Source organism: Rhea pennata, chromosome 1, assembly GCF_028389875.1.
Source record: "Rhea pennata isolate bPtePen1 chromosome 1, bPtePen1.pri, whole genome shotgun sequence".
Taxonomy (NCBI): Eukaryota; Metazoa; Chordata; class Aves; order Rheiformes; family Rheidae; genus Rhea; species Rhea pennata.
Window position 1 is genome coordinate 53,932,729 of NC_084663.1, and position 10,744 is coordinate 53,943,472.

The window sequence follows — 10,744 nt, forward strand, 5'->3', positions numbered from 1 at the left end:
TTCAGTTCCATCTGTTGCAGTGGACTGGATGATGATCTGTTGTCATATCACCAATGACATGGGATATAAAACAGACTAAGCAAGAAAGATGGTTTGTTCGTGCTTGCTTAAAAATTCACATGCTTCATTAGTCAGAAGAAGAGAAAATAATGTGCAGATTGTATCAATTTGTTTTCATTTGAAAAAGACAATAAGGACTGCAGTGCTTTTAAAATTATTATTTTTTATTAAAAAAAACAACAGAGACTAAGCATGTCTCACTAGTATTTAACACCTTTGCTTTCATCCTAAAATTTGAAGATTTTATGTCACTTCAGCTCTTGTATTTGCAGAATTCCTTTGCATCTCCTAGATGGTAGCAGAGTTGCAGGGTACATGCATGTTGTGTTTTCATACATGTATGACTGCACAAATGAGGAGTCATAGTATCTTGGTCCGCAGTCAGCCTGCTCCCATTTTCAGGCCCATTCTAGGTGATATGCCATGAGAGCGGTTCTATTTTTAGCCGGTTGCCAGGCAGATTTCTATGTGTCTCCTAGTAGTGGCTCTTCCTCAAGTTACGGATTGGCTTATGCAAAATCTTTGCAGCCAATGGGATTGTTGATGCAAATATCCCGCAGTGGCTGTCCTCTGGGGGAGGTGTAGGTTCTGCTGCTGAGGGGGCAACATGGCTGCGGGGGGCTTCCTTCTGGGTATGTTCTTGACATTTACAATAAGCAAATTGATCGTTTCATGTAAAAATAAGAAAAAGGCCCCCAGCACCCAGACTTGAAGGATTACAGAAAGTCCCTACCAAGTTTTAATTAGAGGAAATTAAAAACATCTGGTTCTTTGAAAAATTGAAGACTTTGCTGCCTTGAATCAGATTTGAGAAACTTAGTAGTTTAGCAGAGACTTCTGTGTTATGTGCAAGTACTTGTTCAAACAAGTACAGTAAGGAAACAAAGGCGACAGGTGCAACTTCACCTCCTAAGAAAGGGTATCTTCCTGAGGAGAAATATAGATAATGCTTTACAAAACAGCAGGTTCCCACAGTTAACTAATCAGCCAATATTTTAGTTGCATTTTAAATTGTTACTATTTTACTATGGAGAAAATGTCATGTTTGCAAAAAAAAAATCTAAAACGTGTTTGTATGCATGACAGACAACTTTTCAATGTAGCATGACCTTTTTGGGTGCAAGTTTTCTTCCCATCTCTTCTTCAAGCACCTGACAAGTGACCTCAGAGGGCTGCTGTTAATGCCATTAGACTTCTGAGATGAGCTGTCTGATGCTAAGTTGCAAGTGTTTGAAAGTCAGGATCACATCACTGCAGTTAGGTGCCTAGGTAATATGTGAACTTGTTGAGAAAATACTTTGCAGAATGACATGTCCTAACATTCTGTATTTTATCTAAATGAAGATTTAGAGAGATCCAGCTTAAAAATGTAGTCATTAATGATGCTGTATTACAGTTGAAGTCTGAATTATCGCCTATAAAAGAATCAGTGTTTTTTAATACATAGAAAAACTTACATGAATGAAACAACTTGCATTCAATTTTTTAGGTGTTCTTTTTTACGGAATTTTGAATTTTTGATCTGCGTGTAATTGGTTCCAGATTGTTCATATTTTAATTTGGGGAAAATGAAAAGTTGGGTAAGTTTAATTGTGTTGAGGCAGTAAATGCCCTGGAATAATTAGCTCCACCTGGTATTTAAGGATAGTGGTAATTAATCCTGTGCCAGAGACATGGTATAATATTTAAGCTGTATAGTAAAAATATCCCACAAATGTATTTTAAAATGTATTAATTCAGCTTTATAAAAATGGATTAAAACAAACCTTTATAGAAAGAAATACGCTTAATGCTTTAGCTTATAGTAGAAATCTAAGAATGATTGGTTTTGCTATTACAGAAATTTGACACGGCAGTACTTGTTTCATGCTTGGGGATCTCACAGCTGAATTGAAAGCTGATGTTTTGAGCTGTTGATAAAAGTTGAAATCCATAACATTTGTGGGAGGTAAGAAAGCACAGTATCTACCACTGTTGCTCTGGCTGAGTTACACTCAAATAATTTTGTTGTTTTAATGATCTAAATAGCTATTAAAATTAGCTTCCAGAAGAAGACAAAGCTCTTTTCTGTTCTAGGAGAACAAGCTTCAGAGCTTAAGTTTCATGTGTTAATAAGCTGATTATTTTTAGGCACCTGAATTGCTTGTATGAGGTTAGCTAGGATATATATTTAAAAGTTGTCTGGGAAAGATGCTTTCTCCTTTTTCTTTCTTTCATCTTCAAAAATATGTATTTTATGTATCAAGGCATGAGCTTATGTATGGACCATGTAAGCTTCAGTTCTTGCAAAACTACTAACAGTTGAAAGCTCTTAATTGAGTACATGGACCTAACATGAAGTAGCTGCTGTGCCTTGTGGGAAGAGAGTTCTAGAACATTTGTAGGTGAAATGGGTTTGAGCCTAAGTTGGAGGTGGTATGTCCTGGGCGTAGGACAACTGTGGTATTCCTTGTGCCACTGAAGTGATGAGAGCACGATTCAAATCTGTGCTGATCAGATCGTTGATCCAGTAAACTACATAAGGATGTACAACTGGTTTGCAACAATACTGTAGTTTTACTGTGGTTTACCAAGCCTGTAACTGTGCATTTAGGGACTTTTTTAGTAGGCACATACATGCACATGTATGGGCTTAATGCTTTACTGAACTGGCTCTTCAAAATGCAGAGTGCATCAATGGGGGACAATTCCCACAGCTTTTAAGGCAGAAGTTGTATTGCACTGGTGAGGTAGAGTTTGTTTCTGCTGGAACACTGGAAAAGTACAGACATTGCATAGCATTTGAAGAGAGAATCATAGAATCAGTAAGGTTGGAAGGGACCTCTGGAGATCATCTACTCCAACCTCCCCTGCTCAAGCAGGGTCACCTAGAGCATGTTAGACAGGGTTGCACCCAGGCGGGCCTTGAAGATCTCCAGAGAAGGAGACTCCACAACCTCTCTGGGCAACCTGTTCCAGTGCTCCGTCACTCTCACAGGAAAGAAGAAATTCCCCCTCCCCACATTCAGGCAGAACTTCATGTGGTTCGATTTCTGCCAATTGCCTCTTGTCCTGTCACATGGGACAACTGAAAAGAGTTTGTCCCCATCCTTTTGACACCCTGCCTTCAGGTATTTATACACATTGAGAAGATCCCCCCCCTCAGTCTTCTCCTCCCCAGGCTAAACAAGCCCGGCTCTCACAGCTGTTCCTCATAGGGCAGGTGCTCCAGCCCTCTGATCGTCTTTGTAGCCCTACGCTGGACTCTCTCCAGTAGCTCCATGTCTCCCTTGTACTGGGGAGCCCAGAACTGGACACAGTACTCGAGATGAGGCCTCCCCAGGGCTGAGGAGAGGGGCACGATCACCTCCCTCAACCTGCTGGCAACACTCTTCCTAATGCACCCCAGGAGACCATTGGCCTTCCTGGCCACAAGGGCACATTGCTGGCTCATGGTCAATCTGTCATCCACCAGCACTCCCAGGTCTCTTTCTGCAGAGCTGCTTTCTAGAAGGTCAGCCCACAGCTTGTACTGATGCATGGGGGTTATTCCTCCCTAGGTGCAGGACCCTGCACTTGCCCTTGTTGAACCTCATGAGGTTGCTCTCTGCCCACCTCTCCAGCCTGTCCAGGTCTCTCTGAAGGGCAGCACAGCCCTCAGGTGTATCAGCCATTCCTTCCTCCCAGCTTGGTATCATCAGCACACTCTGTCCCCTCATCCAGGTCACTGATGAAGTTGAACAGGATGGGACCCAGTACTGAGCCCTGGGGGATGCCCCTAGCCACAGGCCTCTAGCTAGACTCCACGCCACTGATGACAACCCTCTGAGCTCTGCCTTTCAGCCACTTCTCAATCCAACTCACTGTCCACCCTGTCTAACCCACACTTCCTGAGTTTATCTAGGAGGATGTTATGGGAAACAGTGTCAGAAGCCTTGCTGAAGTCAAGCTACACAACGTCCACTGCTCTCCCCTCATCTACCCAGCCAGTCATTCCATCAGGGAAGGCTGTCACATTGGTTAAGCAGGATTTCCCCTTGTTGAATCCATGCTGGCTGCTCCCGATCACCTCCTTTTCCTCCATATGCTTGGAGGTGACATCCAGAATGAGCTGTTCCATCACCTTTCCAGGGATGGAGGTGACGCTGACTGGCCCAGAGTTGCCTGGCTCCTCCTCCTTGCCCTTCTTGAAGACTGGAGTGACATTGGCTTTCTTCCAGTCCTCAGGCACCTCTCTAGTTCTCCAGGACCTTTCAAAGATGAGGGAGAGCGGCTTGTCAACAACATCTGCCAGCTCCCTCAGTACCCATGGGTGCAGCCCATCTGGGCCCATGGATTTGTGGATATCTAGCCTGCCCAGAAGGTCTCTAATCCTTTCCTCCTCGACCAAAGGAGAGTCTTCCCTTCTCCAGTCTTTCTCCCTCACATCCAGGCTATAGGATTCATGGGGGCTGCCCTTAGCAGTGAAGACCGAACCAAAGAAGGCATTCAGTAATTCTGCCTTCTCTGTATCCCTTGTCACCAGGGCCCCCACCCCATTCAGTAGCAGGCCCACATTTTCCCTAGTCCTAGAAAAGGTTAACAACTGCAATACTTAACCCAGGTTGGCTTTCAGCAGTTTTTTTGATTCAGCATTTAACATCACAGAAATTTTGTAGTCTTTCAAACCCATTTTAGCCTAAGAGTGTTCTTGCATGTTTTTTAAACAGAAATGATCTTTAATCCAAATATTTATCGAGACTGTAAACTTCCTGTTTGTTACAGTCATGGGTTAATGTTTTTGTGAAGCTCTCTATCTTAAAACAAAATAAAGCTTTTCTGGTAGTTTGCCAGCTCTTTAGAAAATATTGTTAGTTTAATCAAACTTTGTTTGTTTGTTTGTACAGTAGGCCCCCTTGTTTGTTTTTCATACCCTGGCTGAATTCTTGCCGATGGCCTCATGGGTTTTTGTTGCTGGGCAGGATTTAAGGAGCTGCGATCTGATTGGTTGCCATACAGTACCTCCTTAGAGCCAATCGGATAAGGTATTTCAAATTATTTCCCAGTACAATAACAACGAAAGGGTTGCTGACTAATTTTTCCTATGGGGAGATTGTATAAACGAAGGGTATGGCTCTAGCAGGCTCCCTCTTGGGTGTGTATGAAAAATTACAGGATTCTACTACAAAGGAAAATGCTGTTTGTTTCTTAAATTGCAAATTACCAAACCACTTTACTACTGGATATTAAATATTAAAAAAATAAAAATGAGTTAAAGATTTAATTACAATGAATTCTGTTTTGCTGGAAGTGTATCAGATGAAATAGAATGCTGATCTTTTTTCCTAAGAAAATGACAGGTTTTTTTTTTCAGCTAATGTTAATGTAATTTTAGCCTAAAACAGAAGAAACTGACTGAAATCATGTACTAGAGGAGATTTTTTTCCAATTGAGATATATATCATTGATTGTGTTTTTTAAATCTTAAAAATGAAGACAGTTATGTGCAGTTTTAATAGGCTTGTGGTGTACATCTTACATTCAATCAGATAAGTCAACTTAAATTATATTAGTGGTATGAAAATAAGTTATCGGCACAATGTTTCAGCACGTGTTCGGTAAGAATAGATCACAAACTTGGAGTTTTTTGTGTGAAAACTAACTGAGAATTTTATTTGTTGACAACTTCTATTAGTGTTGCTGTTGATGGATTCAATTGAGAACTGCTTTTTATGAACTGCCTCCTAAAAGGTAGGTTCTATTCATCACTTTATTCTCTGGGACTCTCATCTAGAACACCTGACCATTTGCTATCTCAAATTTCACAATTTAGCCATGCTAAATTTTAACTAGGCTTGCATATTTGGGTGCTGATTTTCATAACCGGGGGGAAAATCTTGCTTTACTTCCTTCATGTAGTTCTTGTGCTTTGGCAAATGTCTAATAGTTGTGGTGCTTTTGGCTAGCACTGTGTGTACACTAGGAATCCTGTGCAAATGCTGTTCTAGACTGATTATATTATGCAAAACCTATTGTGCACTATTGTTCAGATTCCAGCTTTTTTCTCCCCTATATTTCCATGACCTTCTCTTTGTCTGTTGCCTGTTACCAGGCAGGATTCGGATAACTGCCTGCCGATTGGCTAACTTTTTTTAACAGCTCTTGGGCTGCTCCTATGAGCAGACGGTTATAGGCTAATCCGTAACAGCTATGCTAATACCTTCCTTTGTTGCTTTAGAGCTGCGATCTCTCTGCAGAATTAAAAAAAAAAAAAATGTAGGGAAGGAAAAGGAAAACTCTGATTGGCTGAACGAGCAGTCCTTCGTGTATTCTTAGCTATGTTGGCGCATTTTGGTTTTTGCCGTGTATGTTTGGTCATGAGAATCTGCAGTTATGATTGGAGAGAGGTTCCTCTCGTAGTGAAATATATATCACTTTCAAGCCTAAAATGAAAAAGGAGAAGGAAATTATCGTAAGTGATATTTAAACAAATATACGCAATGTTTGTATGTATTGGTGTTTCAAAATTGATTATCATTTTGGTGAACCTTTTTTAAAGAAAAGAAAAGAAAACCCAAAGCCTACTACCTTATTTACTGAATTTAACCCTTTTACACTTCGCTTTATAGTCATTTTGTACTGTGACATACATGTCTTCCCTTGAAATAAAAGATGCTCTTTCATTGGCTTGGCACCTTTGCAGCTTGTTTCTTTGTTGCAAGTTGGTCACCTAGTGCATAAAAACTGGAAAACGCCCAAGCTTCATATTAGGGAAGTGTACACCAAGTGTAGGTAAACTGTGTTAATTCTTAAATATGTAAGGAGCCTATTCAGATGGATTCTTTTAGAAATGTTTTGTTTGTGCAAGACTAAAATTAATGCAACCTGCTCTAGAGTTCCTCTCTGCAAGGCTACCTCCTTACCCCTTTTTAAGGATGAAAGGCAGATATTTTAAGATGACTTCTGATTGGCTTGCACTGATAGACCAAACCTGTCTGAACTGGTTTGTGATTTATTTGTTTCGTATTTGACTCAGCTCTTATGTGAGATCTGTTACTTGGCTGCAGTGTGCTCCCTTGTGGGTATGACTGGAAGTTGAATGCCTTAAGTCTTGTCTGCAGTGATACATGATACTTAGTTGTTATCAAGTGTTTAATTTTCATCTTTTAATCTCTTTTATGCTTACAGTTTTGTCATTTATAATAGCTTTTATTGGATGCTTTTTGGTTGTAAAAGATGATTTGCGTGAGTGGGTTGAAAATATGCATATGTTACTTGAGTAACCATTTAATAATGGAATTTTTTAAGGAGCCTTTTTTTTTCTTACGGGTTCATTGTCAAAATATATTAGAGCGCTGTTCTTAAACTGGATCTTGGATAATAACATTAAAAAGTAAATATCACTTCGAAATACATCAGAAACATTTGAGGTTTCTTTGTTGTAAGAAAAGAGTAAAGATGCATGAATTAAAAAATATTCTGATGTTTGATTGTAAAAGACATTGGCAAGTTGAAAAGGTGCTGTCTTTCTATTTTCTGTATTTTCTTATATTGAAAATATGAAAGATTGAAATTATTAAGGAAATTAGAGCATGTAAATATATTTTCAGTTTTACTTTTAAGTTTCATTCTATGATTACAAAAGTGTGAATCATTTATGAACTTTAGGCTGTAAATTAATATAAAATATTTTTTGGTCACGGCAAAAGTAGAATTTAGAATTTTGTAACTTAAGGACTTTAAAATTCTGGATAATGTTCATAAATTTAAGTATTGTAATCAGGGGGATAAAATACTCATCTCTAATTAAAATACAAAGACCCCTTATCCTAGCACTGCTTTTAGTGAAAGACACTTTTGTTAGCTGATGGCCTTTATGGTCTCTTGAAGTTGTTCAAGGTCAGCTGAACTTGGGATTTTCTGTTTTTTTTTCAAATTGACTCTAAAAGAAATAGTTACATAGCTATGTACATTTTGTAGGGTATTATATGCATGAATCTTAAATGTGTTGATCATGCTGTGTTGCACGACAGGCTGATAAATACTTTTCCAGTGGTGTGAAAAAAATTGCTTTTCATTTTAAGCTCTTGGGAGGAAGGAAAAAAGATGCTTTCAAAAACTGCACACACGCTTCTGAAATATTCAGGTATTTCCATGTGCTTACAGTAACTTTAGGTCGGGACTAAAAGTATTTTATATTCCTTTCTGAAGAAGTTTGAAGATACTGTATTTAGCATGTAAGCACCTTTGGAATGATATTAACAAGTCACCTGAAATTTGTATGTCATCTGACTTGAAATAGTTACATGATGAGAGAACATTTTCTAAAAAATAGTAAGCTGATTTTTCAAATCAATGTTTCTATAAGTATTATATTTTGCTCCCACTAGTGGCAATGCAGTAATAGACAATCTTGTTCAGAAACTCTTGTTCAGACTGGCAGAAATGTGTCTGTTGATGGTACTATTGAGAATCTAAACACAGCTGATGCCGTCTGTGAAAATTTGCCTCATCTACTGCTGAGGTGTGAATTAAAGTGTTATTTAAGCACCATGGATTACTCAAATATGAGGAATAAAGATTGTCATGCAGAAGAGAACTGAAGTAATGTATAAGGGGTTCTGAATATTATGTTAATTGGAAATAAAAAAGAAGGAAAAAAACTTATTTTTTAATCTATCTCTTTCTATTTTGCCTATATTTTTTGATAGCCACGGGTTATGTTGACCAGGTATAATGGAAGCCTGATAGTTACAAAGAACAGTATTTCATGATTGTAAGGTTTAGCATTTATCTTGATCATTGAATTCATATGACTGGTTCTGTTATCTTGGAATATTCAATTTGGGAATGTAGAAGTATTAAATAATGTTGTTCAGAAAAGCTTGCTTATAAAGAAACTAGGAAGGATCCTGCAGAGGACTACCAAACTGATCAGCAGCCTAGAGCATGTGTCCTATGAAGAGCAGCTTAAGGGAGCTTGACTACTATAATTTGCCAAAGAAAAGGCAATGGGACAATCTAATAGCTGCTTAGTAGTTATAGGACAAGTTGGTTGCAAAAAGAGTGGAGCCAAACTGCTCTTGTAGTGTTGGATGGTACAAAGGAACAGTGGCCATGAGTTGTTGTATGTAGCATGGAAGTTCAAGCTGGGAATTAGGATTTTTTTTTTTTTTTTTTTTTTTTTTTTTTTTTTTTTTTTTTTTTGAGGAGGAGGAGGAGAAATGCAGCACTGGAACAAGTCACTCAAAGGTTGTGGAATCTGTATTGTAAACCTGTCTTTTTAAGACCAGGCTGTACAGCTGACCTGACCTAGTGATAGTTGGTGATAGTCCTTTTCAAGTGGGAAGCTGGATTAGATGACCTACAGAGGTCTCTTCCAACCAGTGTTTCTGTGATTCTTTTGATTCTTGTATGCAACTAACTGTAGCTGATCAGAAATTCAGGGAAGTAATAGTCTGTGATATGTCCTGCAGTTGTCTTTTCTTTAATTATTCCAAGATTAAGGAGATCCAAGAGACCTATTAAAGCATGACACGACTTCTTCACAGCATGCATATTTCTTTCTCATGGAAACTGTAGCAAGTGACAAGGATGGTAATTGTTTGCATTTCATCGTGGCATACAATCAAAGAATGGCCAAAGTGCATTCCCGCACCAAGGAGTGGGAGGTGCTCTCTCCTCTGGTTTTAGATTATATTGCTTGTTTAGTTTAGAGTGCTGTAGCATAAAAGATCTTTTGAATGTAGTTTGATCTCAGTGAAGGTAAAATCAAAGTTTAAGATACAAGAATTCTAGGGGATACAAGGATATTTTCAATTTCAATTGGATTTTGTTATTGTGCAGATTAAGAATTCTTCCCCCTCATATTTATACTCTTAAATTGCCAAAGGTGTTTTTAATTTGCTCCTTTTGCTTTGCTTAAACTCTTAAATAAACAATGTAAAACATTAAGGTACATTGCATTTGAAATACTTGCCTCTTTTTTGAATAAGACAAGCCTGGGGTCTCATTGATGTTATTTCTATAAAATTGTTATGCAGATATATAATTTGGCACCTGTAGATTATCACCATACATCAAAATTCTGCGAATCATGCCCATCCCCTTGCCCAAAGTATGCTTCTCTATCAGATCTAGAATTTTGTAATAAAGGAACTTGGTATCTTACGTTATTTAGAACAGTGTAGCAAACTATTGTTGCTGCTGCCTTTAGGACTTTAGGACTAATGGATTGACTAGATTTTCAGGTAAAGTGAGGACTGGGACTTTTAAAAATGTATTTGATATCTGATATCTGAAAGATTTGCCATTGTTGCTGTAGAGCATAGCTCAGACTTCAAAGAATTTCTTTATTTTGATGGACTTTTGGTAGTAGATTTACAGTGTTGCTTTTAAATCAGCCGCCATTTTGCACTGCTTACCGTTCCACACAACCACTCTCCAGAGTCACTGCCCAGAGTTAGGAACGACTGAGTAGTTGATTAATCAGCTCATGGACAGCTAAAGCTTTATATAATGTGATGTATTAGCTTGAACTGAAATAGATGTTGGCATCTTCCTCAGCTGATGCAGCTTAATGTGCCTCAAACCCTTAAGCCTTTGATTCTCGCAGCTAAACTGGTGCACTTGGTCAGTGAGAATAAGCATATTTTAAATTACTAAGATGTTTAAACGAGTAATCTATATAACTCATGCTTTCTTGTTAACAAACACACAATTTAAT

The 10,744-nt window shown here is 38.4% G+C and overlaps 1 protein-coding gene across 9 annotated transcripts in view; it reads left to right on the top strand.

Annotated features, from left to right (window-relative positions):
- Nucleotides 1-10,744, top strand: part of ATF7IP (activating transcription factor 7 interacting protein) — a 111,453-nt gene that overhangs the window by 39,254 nt on the left and 61,455 nt on the right. Inside the window, exon 2 of one of the 9 annotated variants that reach the window (XM_062586813.1) lies at nucleotides 5,714-5,769. The exons of the other annotated variants lie outside the window; for them this stretch is intronic. The gene's annotated coding sequence lies outside the window, so the exon portion shown is untranslated. The remainder of the gene's footprint in view (nucleotides 1-5,713; nucleotides 5,770-10,744) is intronic. 9 annotated transcript variants of the gene reach the window in all.